Source organism: Saimiri boliviensis, chromosome 4 (assembly GCF_048565385.1).
Source record: "Saimiri boliviensis isolate mSaiBol1 chromosome 4, mSaiBol1.pri, whole genome shotgun sequence".
Taxonomy (NCBI): Eukaryota; Metazoa; Chordata; class Mammalia; order Primates; family Cebidae; genus Saimiri; species Saimiri boliviensis.
The window spans coordinates 124,741,377-124,765,039 of record NC_133452.1 but is presented as its reverse complement, the minus strand read 5'-3'; the positions used below and the strand labels follow the sequence as shown (position 1 = coordinate 124,765,039).

General features: G+C 34.3%; 1 protein-coding gene and 1 long non-coding RNA gene across 10 annotated transcripts in view; both read right to left on the bottom strand.

Moving 5' to 3' along the window:
• LOC141584331 (uncharacterized) overlaps positions 1–11,524 on the bottom strand; it is a 33,969-nt gene extending 22,445 nt beyond the window's left edge. Inside the window, exons 1-3 of one of the 4 annotated variants that reach the window (XR_012517334.1) lie at positions 8,532–11,516; positions 5,675–5,708; positions 4,983–5,070 (exon numbers count right to left, since the gene is read on the bottom strand). This is a non-coding gene — a long non-coding RNA (uncharacterized LOC141584331). Of the gene's footprint in view, positions 1–4,982 lie in introns of all 4 variants that reach the window. The other 3 variants (XR_012517332.1, XR_012517333.1, XR_012517331.1) reach the window with 3 other exon arrangements.
• A 1,405-nt stretch (positions 11,525–12,929) lies between these two features.
• KHDRBS2 (KH RNA binding domain containing, signal transduction associated 2) overlaps positions 12,930–23,663 on the bottom strand; it is a 609,247-nt gene continuing 598,513 nt past the window's right edge. For 2 of the 6 annotated variants that reach the window (XR_012517329.1, XR_012517326.1), the window contains 2 exons: positions 23,092–23,152; positions 12,930–17,406 (listed from right to left, as the gene is read on the bottom strand). The gene's annotated coding sequence lies outside the window, so the exon portion shown is untranslated. Of the gene's footprint in view, positions 23,153–23,663 lie in introns of all 6 variants that reach the window. The other 4 variants (XR_012517330.1, XR_012517328.1, XR_012517327.1 and 1 more) reach the window with 2 other exon arrangements.

Genomic DNA, 23,663 nt, shown 5'->3' with positions numbered 1-23,663 from the left:
TGTTTCAACATTCAAAGTCCAAAATAAGTTTAACAAATTCATGTAACCTACAGCCCTAGTTTGGCAGCTTTGGATTAAGAGTATATTTTAGGATTAATTTGAGCTTTTATGATATGGCATTGCTTTGTGACACAGTTTCCTTCCTCAAAAGAAAGCATAAGGAATAGAATTTTAGAATGATAATAATGAACAGGTCCGTATTCCAATCCTGTTGTTCTCATATGTGGAAATAGATCTGGAGACCCTGTCATTCTTTGTGACTTACTAGAAAGGGCACTAACATTTGATAGACTCATCACCTATAAATCAGTTTCTTACCGCGAGTTTGAGGGATGTGGCCTGAAGAGGGTTAATAATGAAATACAATTTTTGAATATGTTAGCATAAACACAGAAAAATACTTTCTCTCTGCCAACATCTCAGGAACGTGGTGCAGACTCAAGGTAGAATCATCATTTAACTAAAGGTGGAGGGCTGTAAAGGGAACCGTGATTGCTAGTGTTCATGAACCAGAAATCCTGGAACCTTCATGATGGGAACAAGAGAACTGCACTTCTAACAGTGTTGTTTGCTCAAGAATCCAGTATGAGCAAATGGCCTGTATTAGACCTTGGGACAATCAGCGTTCAGTTAGGAATACAGGGTTCATTTGGAGTAGTTAAAGGACTATAATGCAGGGGTTTAATTAAAGCAAGAAATGGGTAATGAAAGAGACAAGGAACCAACAGAGAAAAGTAAGCAACTGAGAAATTAGTAACAGGAGCAACCATACCTAACCCTGGGCTGGAGGGACACAGGACAGGACAGGGAGATGCTACATAACTCACACCGAAGTCTTGTATTACCTGCTTGGAACTCGAACTGTGGCAAACTTGAGTGATGAGAGGCAGAGTGGGGAAGAGAGACAGCTGACGCTGGGGAGGGTGCAGGAGGCAAAGTGAATGATGGGAAAATAACCTGACTTCTACCTTCGGCTCAGTCTCCCAGGCTCCTGCCAGAGTCCTTATCCCCAAACCCCCGTTGGCAGAAGCCAGTTGCAAACCAGCTGAGACAGGTCTCTGGGAAATGAAACCTCAGGTGTCAGATTTCCTGCCTCCTCACTGAGCCAGAGAAAGGGCAAGGAGTGGATTCAAGGGCAATCATGCCCAGAAACAGCACAAAAGCCAATAAGGAGAGTTTAGGTTACAGAAATCCCAGGACTATCCTGTGGAATAAGAAGGTCTGTATTCCAAAGACTAGGTTCGTAGAATATAGAATATAGATATATAGAATATAGATATAGATAGAATATGTATATATAGATAGAATATGTATATATATAGTATATACAGAATATATATATATATATATATGTATTCTAAGAACCTTTATACATATATCTATATACATATATATATATTCTAAGAACCTAGTATTTGGAATATAGAGGTGTGTATACACACACACACACACACATATATATACACACAGACATATATATGTGTGTGTATGTATATATATTTATTTATTTTGAGATGGAGTTTTTCACTGTCACTCAGGCTGGAGTACAATGGTGCAATCTCGGCTTACTGCAACCTCTTCTTTCCAGGTTCAAGCAAGTCTCCTGCTTTAGCCTTCTAAGTATCTGGGTTTACAGACATGTGCCGCCACACTCAGCTAATTTTTTGTATTTTTAGTAGAGATGAGGTTTCACCATGTTGGTCAGGCTGGTCTCGAATTCCGGACCTCAGGTGATCCACCCACCTTAGCCTCCCAAAGTGCTGGGATTATAGATATGAGCCACCATCTCTATAAGTATTTAGGCCTGGCAAAATAAATACTTTAAAATAAATACTTATTTTTAAGACATACCTTTTCTCTGCTTTATGTGACCAGGAGGTCAATGGGAAAAGGAACTGTACTCATCCACAACCCAAAAATTTTAATTTGGCTAGAAATGCTCATCACAGAAGAGAAATTGACTTTTTTCCTCTAAAATAAATTGCCTGTTTCTTTTCTTTTTTTTTAATTATTAAAAAAGTATTTTTCTCTAAGGGAAACTGCCTGTTAATAGTCTATTTTATAAAACTGAGCCTACATGTAAGTCTTCTTATTTGTTATAGTAGTCCATTTCACACATCAGAAAATCCTTGAATTATCCAACAAGGCTTATTTGCCTAAATAACTATGTTGGCCTGACACTGTGATTTAGAGTTTATTTGAAGTTTTTGTACATTTAGTGACCTGAGGTATTTTGATAAAAGCCATTGCCTGCAACTATTCAGTAGGAAGTATGGGCACCATCTGTGTTTGTTTCTGTAGGAGCAGTAACTGCCTAGAGAAAAATCTGATGCTCATTTCAGAGATGCAGTATAAACAGAATTCAAGATGATGCCTTTAACGTAATTATTCCACCTTTCATTTACATAGTGCTCTATGCATTTCAAAGTGATTTGATGTGCTTTCATTTAACGAATCTTTACAAAACTTGTGGAAATTGAGTATGGGCTTCCGAGATATAAAAGCTCAACAGGGAAAATAACACTGAATTTAGGCAGTCTTTTAAGAGAAGATTCTTAACCATATAGCCTCATCTCTTGTTGCTACTAATAGAATATACTTATTGAGAACCTTCTCTGTGGCAGGCACTGTTTCGAGCGCATCACATAAATGAACGCATTTCATCATCAAAGTAATTGTACGAAGTTCTCATTTTAAGGATAAGAAGACAAAAGGACAGAGAGGTTAAGGCACAACCAATAAAAGATTTGGGCCTAGGCAGTTTAACAAAACACTGTGTCTCTTAAGCAATGTCTTCTTTAAATATTTACTCTGCAAGTAACATTCCTAATTACAAAGACATATATTGGTTCTCTTTTTACTTCTAAAATGTGTATGTCACTCAGCGGTGTGCTGGTAAACTGGCTGTCTGCAAAATAATTAAAAAGTCCTGATTTGTAACATTCCTGAATTTCTGTGCTATAAGTAGACACACCAGGGTCTCCTTCAAGCTACCAAAATGAAGTCACTGAAGTCTAGCTGAGAAGAGATGCTCGCTTTTGGATACTATGAGCTTGTATGCGCTCGTGCCAGCACATCACTGACTGATTAAAATTACTCTTGTATTCAAGATAACATATATACCATGCACTTGATAGCCCACTCTTGAAACATTCCTAAAACAGAAATTCATTTGATTTTCAGCTGTTTTATGCCACCCAATATGAATTAAACTGTTTTGGATATGCTCTTGTTCAATCACTGCTTATGTAGGCCGGGCGCGGTAGCTCACGCCTGTAATTCCAGCGCTTTGGGAGGCCGAGGCGGGTGGATCACGAAGTCAAGAGATCGAGACTATCCTGGCCGTGGTGAAACCCCATCTCTACTAAAAATACAAAAATTAGCCAGGCATGGTGGCACGCGCCTGTGGCCCCAGCTCTCGGGAGGCTGAGGCGGAAAATCGCTTTAACCCAGGAGGCGGAGATTGCAGTGAGGGGAGATTGCACCACTGCACTCCAGCCTGGCGACAGAGCAAGACTCCATCTCAAAAACAAAAACAAAAACAAGTTATGTAATCATGTTTATTTTGGGTTGGGTTTCCCTTGAGGATAATCAGGCTTGTCTAGGGTGAAGAAATCACGTAACACCTGGAGAAAGGAGTAGGGAGGTCAAAAAAGTGCAACGACTCAAAAGAGGGCGCATAGAGACAGTAGATTACAGGAATCCCTTCCTATAACAATAGCTTCTGCCCACGCTCCATGCTCTGGATCTTACCTGCCTCTTTCCTAATACCAAAATAAGTGGCTGTCATCATTATCAAAGTTGTCTCACACTGACGCTGTTTTACACATGGATGTCCACAGTTAAGCACTGTATGATGACCTCCACTTTTCCCCTTACTTTCAAAAGTAGAACGATGAAAATCAAAGCTTTCTGTCATCAGCTCACTGCACTTTTCATTCTTTCTTCTTATTTCTACCCTATGAAACTGCTTCCCAAAGTACTGTAAAATTCCACTGGGAAAATGTGAACATCTGACATCGTTTCCACAACAACAACAAAAAGCCAAAGAACCCTGGCTTGCCTGGTGCGGGGAAGACATAATGCAAAGCAAGATAAAGAGTCTTTGTGATCTTTTTGATTGTGTCTTTAAAGCTCCATTAACACCTAAAACCAAAATCAATGACAAAACAAACGTGTCCTACAAAAAAATTGGTCAGTGGGTAGAGCTTGGGGAAACTTTGGAAGCCTTTCTCCTGATCATAGACAGTTTGGTGGTTTCCGTGCTCCCTGTGGAAGGAGTGGTCTGAGAAGAGTGGTTTACCGCTGTTCTGGGCATAAACTTGGAAGGAGAAGTCTCCTGTTATTAAAAAGGAACTCTCCTGCAAGTCTCATTTGCCTTTTCCACCTGTACTCCCTTCACTTCCATCTTTTTCTTGGAAAGAAAAAGCCTAAAAGCTTACTCGTATAAGCTAATAATTCTTTGCCAGGACAGTGGTTCTGGGTCAAGAAAAAAATAGATGAACAAACCAAAACCTACATAGCAAAAGTTCTTAAGCCTTCAAAGGGTGACTAGTGAAAGGTGCCCCCCAAGGTAGAATAAATAAAGCAAATAAATCCAAACGTCTAATTTATTCAACAAACAAATATATATTATGCATAAGCTAGTCCACTATGCTAAATATCTAAGAATCCAAATTTGAATAAAACATGAATCCTGTCCTTTGGTAGTTTGCAGCCTAAATTGCATTTATTAGCTCTGATTAGATTTCCTTATTGTTGAGATAAATATAAGTTTTCAGGCAAGCTTTCAATCCTGATTTTCATAAAGCCATATCATAGAGAGGTTAGAAAATAATTGAACATTTTCAGGTATTTATTGTTTTATGTTTTATCATCCATTCCAGCTCAATCCAACTAGGAATCTGAAATGCAAATAAAAACCTTAAAGATAAAATTTTATTTTGGGCTAAATAAGAAAAAGAAAAAAATGTTTCTTTTACCTTCTGTCCACATCTGATCTTCCATTCAAATCATTTCTCTTCTACAAAGCCATCTTTTTACATCCCAGCCAAAATCGACTTTTAAAATCTGCATATTTAACATATTAGTATATTACACATATATTTTAATCCAGTGGTTGTTATCCGTAGCACACCTCAAAATCACCCGTGGAATTTTAAAACACACATTTCCAGGTTCTGTTCTCAGAAATGTACTTGGTCAATGGCATCTGTCATTTTAAAACACACTATGCATGATGCTGCTATGCATATGTGGTTAAGAACCACTGTTCAAATTACACTGTATAATTTGGCATTTTATAATAGTACAGAATCCACATTTGTGCATTTATATTCTTGTATTCCCAAGTGCACTGTAATCATCTTTTGAGTATAGGCACAGATTTACATTTACCTTGTTTTCTGCAGCATACAGAACTTACTCTGCACTAGTAAATATTTTCACACTTTTTATCTGAAAATATGACAAGGAATTTTCTTTCAACAATCTCTATACAATACTATTATGTCTGTTTTTATATTTATATTCTTTATACAGTGGTGGAACAAATTTGATTATAAGCAAATATTTATTCAGCTTTAATACTGCTTTTCAGAAAAGTTTCTAAATTATGGTGATCTGTAGAGAGTGCCAGAGATGGATCTCTCTAGCATAGCAGAGCTAAACTTACATTGGTTCAAATCCAAATTATCTTCTTTTTTGGCCTATGATAAGGAGAAAAATAGAAGAAAATATGTTTACAAAAATATGTAAAGTGCATGCCCTTATTAAGCACTCAATACAAAACAGTTAATATAAACATGAGGTGCTGGGGAAGTCCCTTTGTCCCCAAGAAATTTCTCCTTGCATCTAGATTCCATGTCTTATACCCTGATAATCAAATACTCCTAGAGACAGCGAGGGATGACAATATCAGAGCTGGAGGGGCCTGCCAAAATGATTTAATGCCCCAAGCTTCATTTGTAACCTATGAACCTATTGAGGGCTAATAGCTAAAGCAATCAAATACATTCATGGGGTTCAAATATTCTACCTTGCAGTGCTGTGTTAAGGGTCAGTGATGTAACACAGGGTAAATCCCAATCTGGCATACCCACTCAACAAATCAGTTATTTTTATTAATACAGTAAAATTAATAACGTGAACTAAAACCCAGATGAATTTTAGTTCACTTTGGTGCTCTTTTCTTGTCTCTTAATATCCACAGTCCTTATAAAAATATAGTTATTACATCTAGGAAGAATAGTAAGTGAGAACTACTGATAATCTTTGAATACATTAAAAAAGAAAAACCAAAGCTAATTCTTTCAGCCAGCCAATAAGAAGATAGCATAACCATCTTCTGGCATACGATATTATTAAGTCAGACCTTCGTCTGTATTCAGGTTGGGTCCACTATGTGAGTAGGTCTTGCTATTTACCCTCTCTAACTCTGTTTTTTCTACTATAAAATGGGGGAAATAAAATACTTGCCTTATTGGGTTATAATGAGGAATTCATTACACATAAAAACATTCAAAGCCTTTGATAAATAGCAAGCTTCCAGTTATTATTATTGACATAGTATTATTATTTATAGATAAGGCTACCATAATTTGTCATTCCTACTGGGACACATATCAGAGTGAAAGGTAGTGCTAATGATAATGACCCTAAAACAAAAGGCATAAACCAGGACATATGGTCACTTTATCTGCAGTGTAGTTTGTAACTGACAGTGAATTCCAAAGAGAGTGTTATGTTGTATAGGAGAATTTACGTGAGACTCTGGAAGGAGTCTGGAAAGATCAGATTCAAGATGGTCATAAAGATACGATTTCTGTTTTCTTCCAAACTCCTCTGAGACAAAATAGAAGGCGGCGAGATGTTTCTATAGTAACCATAACTGATCTCAGCTCTTCCGGAGGGTCTTTCTGAATATCAATTCCTAGGAAATGTATTTTCATTAAATAAATGACTTAAGTTCTGAAATATCTTACACAATTCCCTATCTCTTTAAACAAACATGTAACTGTAACTTATTCTCCCTAATTACTTTAAAATACAAGAATATATAAGGAAGAAAACAGAAACTTATCTTCTGAATCATCTGTATCTGTCATCATCCAGCCATACATTTATTTCTTTTTGTTTCAGAACAAATTAGAATTAAAGGAAGGAACAAATAATTGTAGTCCTATTCTATTGGGTTCTGTTCTACTCTACACTGTTCCATTCCATTGCATTCTACAAAGATGTGTTGGAAGTCCCTGTATCTTGGCCCTCTTCAGTGAAATTGAACTTTTCCTATAATAAAAAAGGTGATTTATTTGGCAGGATATCTACGGTAATACTTTGGACAAGGGGTCCCCAAACTTTTTACACAGGGGGCCAGTTCACTGTCCCTCAGACCATTGGAGGGCCAGACTATGCAAGGTGTGACACCCTTCACAGCCAGCGCTGCTGCCTCCACTGTCCCAGACAGCGGTATACAGTGTCACAGGCCCAGGACCGCCTCCAGTGCTGTACACAGGGATGGCGGTGATCTGCCTGTGACACTGTGTATACAGCGTCCTGGACATCTGCAGCAGCGGTGGGCCTCTTCTGTGGGAAGCCCACTGCTGCGTGTTTCCCCTATTATAAGACACCTCCTAAAAATAAGACAGCCCCCGTCTTTTGGGGGTAAAATTAATATAAGACAGGGTCTTATAATAGGGAAAACATGTTGTGTAGTAATGTTGGGGGAGACTTTTGGGCAAAGGGAGGTTATAGGGGCCATTATGTTGTTGTACATTTAGGGGAGTATGGGGGCCACTGTACTGTGTAGTAATGGTTATGGTGCTTTGCCTTTCTTCCTACTTCTGCTGTTATTTCACACTGCTTCCGGTGATATGGGGCGCTGCAGCCACAGACCGGATGTGCGTCATATGACGCGCTTCTGGAGCCATGACGCGTGCGTCCCGCATCACCGGAAGTAGTACTGTACGTGAGCGACACCGTGCTTTGCGGCACTGCCACATACAGCACTCCAGGAGCACAGGATGCACCACCTCACTGACCACCAATGCAAGAGGTGCCCCTTCCTGAAGTGCGGCGGGGGCCGGATAAATGGCCTCAGGGGGCCGCATGTGGCCCGCAGGCTGTAGTTTGGGGACCCCTGCTTTAGACAAAGGCTTGATAAAGAGCCATCATGTATGGCGGATGACATTTCTTCTCCACAGAAACTTTTTGTCCCCCACCTTCCTCATTCTGAAAAACAGTGTGAACATTCATCACATTCTCTCAACAAAATATATTTCCTTATTAGTGGATTCTTGCTTTTACTTTGTAATACAGAAATTTATAACCTCACATTCTGGTGATATAAGACTAGAAATTGTGTGCACATGAAAATCAACACATTACCACTATGCTGCTACATGTAGATTAAAAGAGTTTCTCACTTTTTTAACATTAACTTAATGTCACACTTAGCTTCCATGTGATGCAAAGAGCTACTTTATCCATTTAAACATACTTATTTGGGCCCATAATGAAGTGTTCTGTACCTGTCTTGTAAGTAGAGATCATAAATGACATCACAAATGGATGAAGGGACTGACCTCCGTTGTTAAAAACAGTAAACCTCCAAACAGCCAGTCTTGGGTTTTTTCCAGCTCTTTGTTTTTCTGTCATATATCTTCACCTACAGTCCCAGATTAGCAGAACAACTTTAAAGCATTGTGCAATCACACATACAGGCATCTATAAGGCATTCTCATATAGGATATTGGTCAGTCAGTCTCACGGCAAATTTAGTAACAGTAGCAGTTGTCTGGCATACTGAAAATAAATTATCATCTAATCTTTTCTATTTAAGTGATTTTTATATTATTTGTTTTAGAAAAACATTCTCACTTTAAGTAGCATTCTAGCTAGTATCAGTCTATCCTGAGGAGGTTTTTAAAATAAGATTGAGTGAAGATATTGACAAACATTAGTCATTGCCATTAGCATAAGGCATGAAGCACATAACAATATTTATAAGGACATGGCAGTAAACATATGACTTCCTGTGACTTGGGCAAACTTCTGACTGCAGCTGACTGCTATATTGTAAAGTGAAGCTGGTCAAGTCTGGTAGCAGTATCCTTAATGGCATGTGTATCATAAGACCTAATTGTCTTCCACCACAGGGTATGGAACTTAATGTCCTCTGTCAACTGAAAACAAACAGTTACACTGCTTAATGACTGTTCAATTAATGTTTATGTGCTACTTTTACACCCTGAATTATTTGATGAATAAACTTTACGAAGTCACTTGAGAACTAAGTTTAATGAAACCTCAACTATTACTAAAAATTCCTAGGATTCTTAAAATATCTCTAACTGTCAGCTAGGGAGTAAAGCGCATACATTGATATTCAAAAATCTACACTTGTGTAAAAATGAAATAAAAATCAAAAGTTTGGAAAGAATTGATCTATGTGGCTTGACTCTTGCTGCCTTGAAATTGAAGATCAAAACAGGGTTAAAATAGAAATAACCGGGTCAAACCAGTCAAAGGTGAAACTTGGTTTATTATACCAGCAAGACTTAACCTTTGTATATCAGCTGCTTTCTGAACTTGTAATACCACACTTACTGATCTTTCTGCTTTTCTTACATAAAAGTTAGCATTTTTATAGTACAAGCAGATTTGATGTTTTATTTCAACACCCTTCCTTGAGTAGAAGTTATAAAATTACTGAAAATATTGTGTCAATAGAAGGTTGACATTTTTGGATTTATGAGAAAAAAATGATTTCTGAATTTTGTAGCAGTTTGGATATAGCAGTATTATATTAATCCATTGTTATTCATTCTAACATATCCAATACTAGGAAAATTAATTAATAATGCCCCTTACTGTCCTGATTTGCATGGGGATTCATCCAACACAGAAAAAAAAAAACAAGAACTGAGGAAAAGAGAATACCCATTTCCTTTAGGAAAATAAGCTTCTTTCACACTATGCGTGATATTTGCAAATCTCGATGTATACATATTTTAACAGAACTGTAGCTATCCTCTTCTTCTGGTACTGTGGCTTTACATATGAACAGTAGGTTCAAAAACATGGATAAATTAGATGCAAGTTTAGGAGATGCCAAACGTTCTTGAAAATTTCCTGCTAAGAAATGACAAACATATTATATACCTGGTGGGTAGAAGTTGTAAACTGATTGCATTTTTTTTTTTTTTTTTTTTGAGATGGAGGCTCACTCTGTCACCCAGGCTGGAGTGCAGAATCGCGATTTTGGCTCACTGTAACTGCTGCCTCCTGGGTTCAATGATTCTCCTGCCTCAGCCTCCTGTGTAGCTGGGACTACAGGGATGCACCACCACGCCCAGTTAATTTTTGCATTTTTAGCAGAGACAGGGTTTTACTTCACCATGTTGGCCAGGATGGCCTCAATCTCTTGACCTCGTCATTCACACGCCTCGGCCTCCCAAAGTACCGGGATTACAGGCGTGAGCCACCACGCCCTGCCAATTGCTTTTGATGATAAGGCAATGAGTTTTTCATCTTTTAGTTTATTTTGCATTTCTTAAACACTGTTTTACTGAAACATACTTGGTTAAATTGATGTGAATTTGATTAGTTTAGCACTATAGTTTTCTCACCTGTAATAAATAAAGGTGTCTCTGTGGTGTTACAGCACATAAAAATATTTTAGGTGAGCAACTAATTTACTTCTAATTTTTAAATATATAACTCTTTGATATTAAAACAATTTATTTGTAATTTAACAGATATACTTTTTCTAATTCTACATACTGTTAGCTAATAATTCATATTTTAATTCCTGTCTAGTGATGAAATTTTTGATGCTTCTGAGCAAATAATGTGTTACATAAAAATTTGAATGTGTTTGGTATACATTTCATAAAGGAGTTAAATTATGAATCCTTAATTTTACTTCCAATTAAAAATCAATATATTATGTTTCTTCATTTATTTTATAGCTAATTTTCATATGACAAAAGTTGAAGTAGAAGAAAATATTTTAGGAAATAGACTATTGGGAATAAGGTTTAGGTATCATCATGTTAATATAGGAAATAAATCACTGCTGTTAAATGTTGCCAGAACTACTGGGAAATATTTAAGTGTTCTATAAGTCTTTTTCTACTCACTACAATATAAGGGTATATTTTTAAGTGTAAGAGGAATCGCATCACTTATAGTAACACATTCTCACAAAAACTGAGAAGACAGGGTTGACATGTTGTTGGCTGATTTAGTAGATAACACTTATTTCTAAACTTTACTGTCTTAATGTAGAAAAAAGTTAAACTTTCAAAACCATGTAATCAATAAAATTAGAAGATAGGTGAGTATATGATATGGAAAACAGAAAAATTACACAAATAATGCTCCATTAAAGTCTGAAATATGATCTTACTAATTTATGTAAGCAAGTACTGGTAAAATCTGAGTATCTTTTGAAGGAAAAAATATATCCAGAATTAAATATTTTACAAAACATGTTCTGTGTAATATAAAAAATACCTTATTTTAATTTTTAATTAGAAATATTATAGATTATTTAACTCTAAAAATTTGATTTTGAAATTAAATTCATCATAATAAATAGTTACCAAATTAAGAGACTGTTCTTAGTTCTGAAATTTCTATTCTCAAGTTATATTTTTATATGTATTTGTACATTGAAAATAATTAAAAATAAAAAAATAACTATTATACTTAGGAACCACTAGTCTAACAAGTTGAATAATTATTTTTTGATGTTGTCTATCATCTTATTAAAAACACAACTATTAGTCATATATATATACATCATTTGAGAACTGAGTTCAGTGTTATTTTTATTACTTGATAAGTCTATGAATTGACTCAATGCAGCTGTAAAACTTAATGTTTATCATAGCATTATTTTGAGAAATAAAGTATACTTCTATTGCAATAAAATAAAGTCTACTTAAAAAGTAAATACAATAGAGCACTTACATCTTCCCATTTCTGAAAACATATCCAGATAATAAAATAACGCCTAAATGTTTATCAAATATTATCAAATAATTTAGCTCTATAAATAAATACACATTCTAGAAACATTCTGTAGCATGTTAAAATATTATTTTTGCTGTGGACATTGTAGACATACTTAAAGTTATTTTTCATTTACATGTGTTTCTAGACCCTTCCTTCTACATTGCAGGGTGGGAATAGGTGATGGGGAAAATTTTATTACCAAATATATGTATTTGTTTCATGATTTGCAACTTAGGTATCATTTCCTAATACAAACGTGCTTTTCCTGCTCCTTGCAGTTAACCAGAAATCTGTGTGCTTCTGAGCACACCAGACCCTGAAGTGTACAGCATAGGGGAACTATCAGGCCACAGGAATAAAAGTTCAGAAACTTGTGTTGAATTTAAAAATAGTTTGACCTGGAAATGAGTAAGCCTCAGACTTTGAAATATGTTGCTTTTATAGTGAAAAAGCCTTTTTTTTTTTTTTTTTAGGAAAAAAAAAACAACATAATATAAGAAATTAATTGTAAAACACTGTACTCTGTACTGATTTGCCATGTAGTGCTTTCATAGTGTGTTTGTGACAAATAGGTATTTCTGAGTCCATGCAGTGCACTTTAGCAATAAAGGTGGACAAAGATAAATTAGACCAAATAGTAGAATCTTCCACATGAGTACACTTTGATGGAAGAAGCCCAAGTCTCTGAACTGATTAATGAAATTGTTTAGTAAATTAAATTAAGATCAACTGCTGACCTGTTTAATTTAGACATAAACCTTCTGGGATTTTTTTTTTTTTCCGCAAAACCAGGATTCTCAGTTGAAAATTAGAAAACTTGTGTGACTGTTCTGGCTTTTGCAAACCAAACCAAAATTAGATCTTTAAACTCATTTAAAAATGTCTATTATCCAATAGCTGCAAAGTTCTTCCTTTGTTTTTTTTTTTTTTTTTTTTTAAAGAGGAAAGGACTAATGTTAAGTATTTAAAAAAGAATAACGAAAGTTATGTTAATTCTTATCTAATGGTAGAATAAGAACCTAATTCTTTCTTTTTTGAAGTTCTTGTAATAGTAGATGCTAAAGAAATGAAATTACAATTTGGATATATTACATATAAATTAGAATGTTTCCAGTTACTAATGTTTCACACTTTCAATTAAAACAGCTAAAGTTTAATTTAAAGTTTAATGTAAAGCTGTTTTCAAACAGCTAAAGTCAGAAAACATTGTTCCTTACATTATTACTTAATTTAGCTATTACAAATTCACTGTATACTTTGTGATCATTAGGTTATCAATTGTGAGTAATTTCACATGCATTTGTTCACAGTATGCTATTTTTCAAAGTATTGAATATTATGACATGCCTGCAGTGAGCATATAAATAAGGCTATGAGTAAATATTTATATATATATAAAATCCCAATACTTGTAGTTAATTTGGAATGGGTTAAAAAAGATAATAATAATTCCTGCACATAAACAGCTTTCTCTCTCATACAATCTTGACTATTCCCTCTTCTACCACTGAACAATATCATTTACAAAATGAGAAGCTTAAATTATTTTGCAGAGGATAATGTTTCAGCCCAAGTCCCATCATGTAGAATTCATGTAATTTTTGAATAAATTTTTTAAACCTGTGAAAATTTGTTTCCTTACCCTTAAAATAAGAAAAATTGCCTTGTTTTATTCTTGGAACTGTTGTGATAATTAAATACCGTATAAATAATAATAATAATCTTAAAAGTTGTTAAAACTAGCAATTCATACATTAATGTATGTATGTAAGTGTAATAGCATATAGAATATTAGCATTTTCGCATACAAATCAATAGGATAATTTTTGCATAAATTATAAACATTACATAAGAAATACTATAAAACCAGAAAAGAGGAAAACATATTGATATGTATTCATTTAGTTAAATTTGACAACTGTCTCCCTTCAAGCTGGACGAATATACTAGTTCAGAAAAAAACATTAAGCCTTTTCCTGATAGGGCTCCAGTTCTTGCGTTAGAAAGGTAAATCGTAGCTGTTTTTCTATAAAATATTTCTCCCTCATCTTTAAACCAAGGTTCTGCAGTTGATACCATTTTTCCTTATGTGACAGCTAGCAGTATATTTACCACAGCAGACTTTTTGGCATTCACTGAATATTTTGTAACTAAATTGTCATGAGGCCACTTTCTTTTGTACTTATTCATTTAGTCACAGGCTATCATTACTAATGTCATTTGCAGGGTGAACTGTTTTCTTGGGTGATACAATGAAATGGTAGAATTAGTGATGGAAATTTATGTGGATTCAGTAAATCACCTGGATATCACTTAAAGTATGCAAACACCTTAGAATTACATCCTAAGAAAATTAATTAGTGGTTCTTTCCTACTTGTGGGGAATCAAATGAACTTATCACCAAGTTTTACTTATGAGTACTTAACTTTTAAAATGCTCTAGATATTTCCTATTAATCTAAACACAACAAATAAAAAATGCATTTTTATTGAGAACCTTTATAGTGTTGAAGCTTGCAACATGGTCTATTTTGTACTTACAATATATAGTTTTATATAACAAACTGCAGAACTCTTAAAATATAAGTTCAGAAACAATATCTCTCAAACATCAATATCTTTATAAAAAAGTAGTGTGGTAAAATTACTTTGGCATGCATAGATGTAGTACTTCTCTTTTGTAATATCTCTGAACAAATCTGTAGGTACATGACATGCGGTATTATAATTTTCTAAAAGTACAAATTTTAATTAACAGCAAATGAAAGTCTGGTATAAATTTTTATTCTTTATTCAACACTGGACACAGAAATTTTCCAAAGTGATAAAAGAAAAATCTGCTGGTAGAAGTAAAGGGAAAGTGATCTAAGAAAATAATTATTCTGAGACAGAAAACAGAAGCTCCAGATGTATTCAGTATTTGAATGTTTCTTTTCTTGCTGTAAAAGGAATGCATATTGTAAATTTCTAATGTTACTACTAATTTATGTGATAAACTGTACAAGATGGCAATTTATGAGAATTATTAGAGTCTCAGGACATTACATTCCCTAAAGGATGTAAGGAGAGGTCTTTCTTTCTTTTTCATATTACTGTCTGTTTAACGTTGGCACTTCTAATGAACATTTATCACCTTTCTAGCTACATTCTTTTCCTTTCTAAATATTTTTCCTTATTTTCATATTCACCTTCACTTTGGTAACCTATTACTAAGTATAATAAGGTATAAAATATATTTCAGTAGTGGGTATCATCTGACTGGAAAAGAGATAAATGGAAAACTCCTTTTTATTTTTGCAGTCACAGAGACTGGGACAAATTAATACAATAGAGCCTGTTGTTAGTAAACAAGTAGCCGTGACTATTTTTTTAGAAGGATAATTTCTCATCTATTTTCATTTTTCATTGAGATTTTATGTTATACTGTTTAGGATATCTTAACCTCTACGAAGGCTAAATTCTGTACTTAGAAACACATAGCTTCTATTTAATCAATGGTAGGTAGGCAAACATATAGACAGGCATAATATACATGATGATTAGGGTTATTGCACAAGACTCAGTATCTTGAGCCAGTGTCAACTTTATACATAGGGTTGTTGAGAAAATAAATGAAATAATTCTTAAAAACACAACAGTGCTTGAGAGATAGTATGGACTCAGTTATTGCAAATATCTTTTTCTTCAGATAATTATTATTGAAACAATTGTTAGGCTCACTTTCGAAACAATTGTTAGTCTCACTTTCATTGTTACCCCTGACTCTTTGGTTGTAAACAATATGTATGCAACATTATTGCAATGATTTTTATACCTTATAATACCTATTATAAATACATCCAATATATATTTGCTTCTAAAGAGTATTTCTTAACAATTGTTCTAAAGGCTACATTAGCTAAATATTTTAAAGAGAACATTTAAAAAATATTTAAGTTGTTTAAATGTTTAAATATATTTAAATATATCAATAAGTTTATAGAGTAAATTTTTATTTACATGTTTGATATACACCATAGATACTTTAAAATTTTTTGCCCAAGAAAAAAAGTAACTTACTTGGGCAGTATATTTACAAAACTTGGGGAGAATATACACAAACGTGAATGATTTTATTTAACATAGCTCACAGTTCTATGAGTAGGTACTATTATTATCATCATTTTACCTGTAAGAAATTTAAGCTTGAAAATACAAAACAAAAATTTGCACACACTCTAGAGTGTGTACTATGGATTCATTCATAATACATGATACAACTTTAATCCTCCCACACACAAATCCACCTATTGGAAATGGGTATTAGCTTATTTTTCAGAAAGAAACAAAATTCAGCTCACTTCTGAAAATTAAAATTGCATATATTTACACACCAGAATCCCATTTCAAATAAATAAGTAACCAACAGCTGAATAGTAGAGGAGGAACTGAAGGAAAGTAAGACAAAGAAATTGAAAAGCACTGTAAACCAATCTATTAAGAGTTATCTCTGAGGAGTAAGAGTATACATTTCTTGTTTTTAAATTATGTGTTTACATTATACACTATTTTTACTCACTTTGAAAATGGATTACTTTGTAATCATAAAATGACAATATAAAAAACCCCTACAAAAATACTAATTTCCTGTGATTCTTTCATATTCTAAGACAATCATTATTTGTACCTGAATTACTCACTAGAAACAAAAATGATCTTTAAAAATTATGCCATTTTTTGCTTTTCTAAAGGTTATCAGTGATAAAAGGATTCCAGATAAGTTTTTCTGATGAAATATGATATTGCTTATTTTACAAATTATTGCCTTACGAGAAAGCATAAAACAGCATATCTAAATAAATTCAAAATAATTATTTATTGGTCAACAAAGTAATTTATGCTCCTAAACCCCTAACGGGAAAGTTAAAAACACAGTTTAAAAATTCAACATTAATTTCATTTCAAAGAATATCTTTAGGCAACATTATAATTATGATTTCCCCTGTTTAAAGACATTTTAAATTGTCTTCATTCCAGTCACAGACTTTATTTGATGATCTTTGTAAAATTCACATATAAGTGTTCATTTCTAATTTTAAAGTCTATATTTTAAAATATTTATAGAAGTTGGACAAATCAGAGATGTTTGCTCACCTAATACATCCTCTTATACTTTATAGAAATCAAGATTTTGTGAACAGTAGATTATATATTAATGTTAACTGTTGTCTTTTTTTCCATTTTCACTTACTGTATTTGTCTTTCCTTTGACAATTTCTAGTTTACAATGGACAATAATTACATTTCTCATTGTAGGAGCTCTGTTCAACGGATTGGGCATTGCTCTTTCCCACATAGCTGTCAACTGGCTTCCTCTTTGTCTTCTCATCTTCCCACATGCTACTGGGAAAATGACACAAGATACAGAGAATGTAGGAGCATGATGACATTAGAGAAGTTGAAAAATGTCATGATGTCTAAAAAGGCAGACTGTGAATCTAGAGGATAGGAAATACGGTTTACCGTTTCGAGAATGGACAAATGAGACATTGGAGAGGTAACATGTTCCTATTCATGTAAGTCGTCCTGAGATGCATTAAGATGACAGAAAAATGGCCAGGTGTGGTGGCTCATGCCTGTAATCCCAGCACTTTTGGAGGCTGAGGTGGGCAGATATCCTGAGGTCAGGAGTTCGAGAACAGTCTGGCCAACATGGTAAAACCCTGTCTCTACCAAAAATACAAAAAAATTAGCTGGGTGGGATGGCAGGCGCCTGTAATCCCAGCTACTCAGGTTGCTGAGGCAGGGGAATTGTTTGAACCAGGGAGACAGAGGTTGCAGTGAGCTGAGATGTCACCACTGAACTCCAGCCTGGGTGACAGAGCGAGAACCTGTCTCAAAATAAAAGAAAAAAATGATAGAAAACCTGTGAGATCCAAGCATCTCCAGTTTTCTCCTCTAAATAGATCCTTCACTATATCCCATGGTGAAGTCTGAAGCACAGTGGAACGGGAACGTAAGATTAGTGTTCAGTAACTAGTTGCCAGTTTCTAAGTTGGTTCATTCTGTATTTTTGTGTGTATGGGTATAAAGGAAGATAAACCAACTGTTGTTACGGCAACCAGTGGTCTATGAATCAGGCAACTTTCCCTACTGTTCTCTCAGTTCCTCTCATAAATAGTGTAAGAGATTGAGATGTAAAACAAAATATCAAGTAGAGTGACCTTCCCCAATGCACACTGTAAATATTCTTTGATAACAATTGATATAGTCTACATAAAGAGACTAAGAAATTAATCTTAATGATGGATTTGGTCAACGCTATTTTATTATTACCTCAGATATTTAATTGGAAATTAGAATGTTCAGCCAAACGTTACACATTATATTGACAACAGGAAATGCCTTTAAAAAATATTTAACATTGAATGGTATCTTCACTTGTGTTCTTAACACATGACTGCATGGCTTATACAAAGATATTTCTGGTTTGAAATTAACCCTTATTCTTTAAAGCAGAGTTTTGATCTATAGATTGACGAATAGAATCTTGAAATTGCTTTCATGCTTATTTAATCATGTGAGTGGTTTTCTTAAATGTCAAAATGGAATTTAGATTATAAATGAATTCATTTGTTCTACCAATGACTACAGTCATGCTTTGTGGCAAGTGTGGAATACTTTCATCTATGTTTTTCTATGATGCAATGAGAATGAAAAATGGGGAAAGATCAAAGTAAAGACTGACTGCAAGTGAAGATATTTTGTCTTATCTGTTTTTAAGTCAATATTCATCATATTACTACAGAACAGAAATTATGTTAAGGCTACCTGGAATTCTTGATCCTCTTTTTAATCATATTTATTCAGTCAGGAAATTCCATAGTATTTTGAAAACTCTGTGGGTTATTAAACTTTGTTTTAAATATTGGCTTTGCTATACATATTAGCAGTGTGACATTACTTCCTCTTCTGTAAGATGAGGTTAATTAGACTTCATTTGCATACTTGTTCAAAGAATTACGGATGCTTCCTGTAAGTTTTTATGTGAAAATTCTAGTCACTTGTCCAGCATATATGCTCATAAAAACCAGAGGAGTCCACTATCATTATTGTTATTATGCTTTGTACCCTTATATCAATCATAAATCATGTAATCAATTTTAACAACTACCATACAATTCAATATCTTCATTTACTTACTACATGATTTTTTTTTCAGTAAAAGTTAAACACTTTTTTAGCAACAGGGCTTTTGATACTGAAACTTAATACTTGATACTTAGCCAGCTCAGATTCCTGATCATTATTCTCTATTCCCTTTAGAAACAAAACAAAATAAAACAACCCTGCAAACCTCTGTATTACATGAAAGAAAATACAGAGAGAATGATATAAGGAGTACATTTTAAAAAATTATTGACTTTTATGTGATAGTGTACATATATTTGAGGTACAGGTGCTAATCTAATACATTTTTATAATTTGTAAAGATCAAATCAGTGTAATTGGGATGTCCAACACCTTAAATATTTGTCTGTTTTTATGCAAAAAACATGAGAATTATTCTCTCCCAGCTATTTTGAAATATGCAATAGATTATTATGAACTATAGTCACCCTACTGATCTATCAAACACTAGGTCTTCTCTCTTCTAACTGAATATTTGTACCCATCAATCAACCTTAAAATGTTACATTTAAAAAGGCATTTGTAGTTTTAAAAATACTAGTCTTTATCTTTTCATTTAAAGACCTAAAAGAACAAGAGTAATATTTTAATAACATACTTTTAAAAATAATTTCCTTTCAAAGAATTCCTGATAACCTTTCATATGTCATTTTGTGATAACCTGATTTAAAAACTGTTAATGCTTTGTTATTAAGCTAAATGGTCACAATTCCATTAATACTGTAAACTAAAAGCAAAAATTATCTAAATATTACAAGTAAGACCTCAGTGCACTATTCAGGTTCTTACATGGCATCAAACTGATTCTGATTTAATCATATTTGAGTGCAGTAATACTTTTTGTTGCTAAATATTAGACACAAATAATTTATTCTTAATTTTATTATTACTATTTAAAATACTTCGTTAGTTAGTCTGATTGTCTAGTTTTTTAGTTAATCTGATTTTTCAGTGAGTTCCCAGTTGTAAGGGGTTCATCAGTGTACCAAGAGTTAGAGCATTATCCGAAAAAATACATAGAGCATGCATACAGAAAACTTTAAAATATGCTTAGACAGACTGCACTATAATCTAAAACCTGAATTTGCCATGCAAGTTTGTATCACTTGTATGAGTGGATGTCAGATATGATGTTTGCCAACTCTGGGAGCCATCATATTGAAGATCGTGAGAGCAGACTTGATGCCATGAACACAAATGGGACCGGCACTGTTTTCTGACACTGACAAGAGCAGGCATCCTCTGATTGTGTGTATGTTTGCCACTTAGGACCACTTGCTGAATGGTTTTCATTCAAATAACAGTTTCCACTAAAAGGCTACTAACTTAAAGAGATTATCATTCTCTATTGCTAGAGAAACCTAGCGTATCCACTTATGATTATATTAAGAGTCAGGGAAGTTATAATATGAATACGTTAAGAGTCAGCAAGTCTATGCTATATATAATCCTATTTTTCTAAACCTCGACTTGATTTCAAACTTCAGTCCCCCTTCTGCTGGGTGGAGAAAGATCATCCCAGCCCATTCAGATTATTTTTGAACAGAAGTTCCTCTGTCAACTCAGGGATTTATTTTTCCCCTTCTCTTTTTCCTGGCTTGGATTTAAGTTCTGGAGGCACTGCACGCCAGGAGAAGCTTATCTTCTCGTCTTTCCATGTTACTGTAGCCAATGATACAGTGTCCACATCTGCTTCCTGGCCAGCACTGATCTACACTGAAGCTACTGCATCCTCCCTGCCTTTCTGTGAAAGCAATTGTGTGTGCAGTTTTCTCTGCTGTACCCGATTCACTCTTGCCAGTGTGATGAAACATTCTACAGAGACTTCTACAGGACTGCACCTGACATACACTGGTGTGGAAAACCCTGGGAGGCTTGCTGCCTTCCAGACTCCCACTGACTCAGAGGTTCTCTCTGTGTTCCAAACCTATCTGAGGCTTTTATGAGATAAGTAACACAGTGCATGGAGCCCACATTCAAGGCCATACTAATATCTTAGATATTGCTGCCTTTTGAGCTCTCTTCTCAGCCTAGACCATCTTTATCTTGCAGCTATATGTGGGTAGCTAGATAGAAGTCTTTTAAATTTGCTGATTGACACATAAACTTTATGTTCAAAGTTAATCAGGCTTATGTTACTCAAAATGAAGGTATCTGAAAATGAAAATTCCCTTTCTTGCAAATGATTGCTTTCGTACTTAAAAACGTTCTTTTCTTGTTCAACACTGAGTTTTCTGCTGTGATAACCCTGCCATGAGTTAATGCATATAAAAATGTGATCTGAATGGTAAGAGGGTCATAGGTTTATAAGACCACCACAACAATCAAATAATTGGAATGAATAAAAAGTCATGTTGATTAATACATCAAAAGAGTAACAGCCTATGGCTGGTTGTTCTTTCATCACTTTACCAGATTAAGTCCATTGTTTGAAAAGCGTAAAGGAGAAAAATGAACAGGATGTCTGGATGAGAGTTTCTTTTTCCTCTTGCTTTATAAAAATAGTAATGATTTTTAACATTTACACATATATGAAATGTTACTGATAAATACAATTTCAGAATTTAACTGTAATTTTGCTGTTCAATTCTGCAGAGAAACAACTTTAGTTGAAGCAATACAGTATTAAATAATTGTTTTAACAGTTTGAATTTTAGAAAAGCTATCTCAGATAAAGAGGCTGTAATGATAAACTAGACTAAACGTGGGTTTATCTTGTATTATTGGGGTAGTTTTCTTAAGAACAGCACTCATTCTTTACTTCAAAACTGTAGTGGCTTCTTTCTTTTCCTTATAAATTAAAAAAAATTCAATACAGCCCTTAGTGACAACTGGGACCTGACTGGAACCAGTAGTATTTCCAGGCTTTGCCTTTTCTCTGTGTGCTTTCGTTTAAGTCCGTCCCTCAGGGCTCACTGAGCTTCTGCTTTCTTCTCAAATACATTGAACTTTTCCAGTGGCACAAATTGAGACAGCCTGTTCCCGTCACCAGCAGGTGCTACCTTCCTCACAGTGGATGAGCCACTCCTGTCCTTCCATTCTGCCTGGTGTCTCCCTCAGTCTCTGCCGCTGCCCCCTTTCCCCGCATCATAAGCAATCTCCAGGCTCTCTCATAGCTCTCCTATGCCGATCATTCAAGTTAACATGTCTTACAGATATTGATGAGTAAAAACAGGACTAGACACAAAAGATTAAAGCTTGGGGTTTAAAACCCTGCTTTAAACCTCACCGAGTCATTTCAGTTCTTTGACCATCAGCTCAGCATGTGGATTTTGTAACTAACCCTGTGCTATTTTCAGTCTGAAGTTTACTGGCGAAAGTTTTCAACTCCTGGTGTACAGAGACCAAGTCTCAATTTCATATAGTGATTTTACTCAGGAACGATATGCTAAATCTAATAGAAAAGCTTACTGATCAGTCTCATGGGATAACTGGGGCAAATAATGCTAATGGTAGTGTTTGGTTATTTTACTCTTATTGACAAGGGGTAGGTAAGGAGTTGGTCACAGACCAGCCTTTCCCTTCCCTTTGTTTTAGCCAGTGATTGTCAGTTACTTCTTTTATTACCAAGTTTTAACACTCTTTCTTTGTAAAACTAAGGAGAGGTAGAATACAGTAGTTTGTAGCAAAGAAAAGGGCTGAAAATTAACTACGAATTCACAATTCACTTGACAAGCTTCTGATTAAATTCACAAAGTCTTGCCAGGTAAATACTAAGTCATGCCACTTTATTTCAAAGAAGATAAAAATACTTTGATTTCTTAACAACAAATTAAGCCTTTTCAGTAGTTCAACAAGTGGCATTAGGTGTTTTAGCTCACCACTATAGCTTCATGTTTTATTATGTGTTCATGCTGATGAGATTATCTATTTCAAAGAGACAAAAAATAAGCTTACCTTCATCCTTCTTAGTAAATCACATCCACTACTCAATTATGTGTTCTTTGCTTGTGGCTACCTGAAATAATGAGAAGGAATAGAAAAAGAAAATTAAATATAACTCAACAGAATTTTGTAAATGGCAGATATTTACAATTTTAATTGATGACAGACACACACTTCATAATACTATTAGCATGCAACTCCAGCTGCAAAAACTGAACAGCAATATGCCTAAGCTGGTTAGCAGCAAAAAAGTAAACCAATCACATCGACAAAAAGCCACCATAAACAAAAAAACTATATTTAAAAGATTAACAGTTTTGGCATTCATCCCTACCATCAAGTCTTTCAGTTTTTTTTCCATCAAAATTTAGCTTACTTTTGATGTTAGCAAGAGTTGCATTACTATTATTGTTAATTTTAGTTCTGTTTATTGCCTTGAGGGTTATATATTGTAAAATAATTTTGGTGCCTCTAGTTAATGTTAATTAGTTGTTTTAATAGCCTATAGACCTATTTGTTATATTTTTGTAGGTTTACTTTTTTAACTATCAGGAACTTAATAACTGAGAATATTTAACATTACT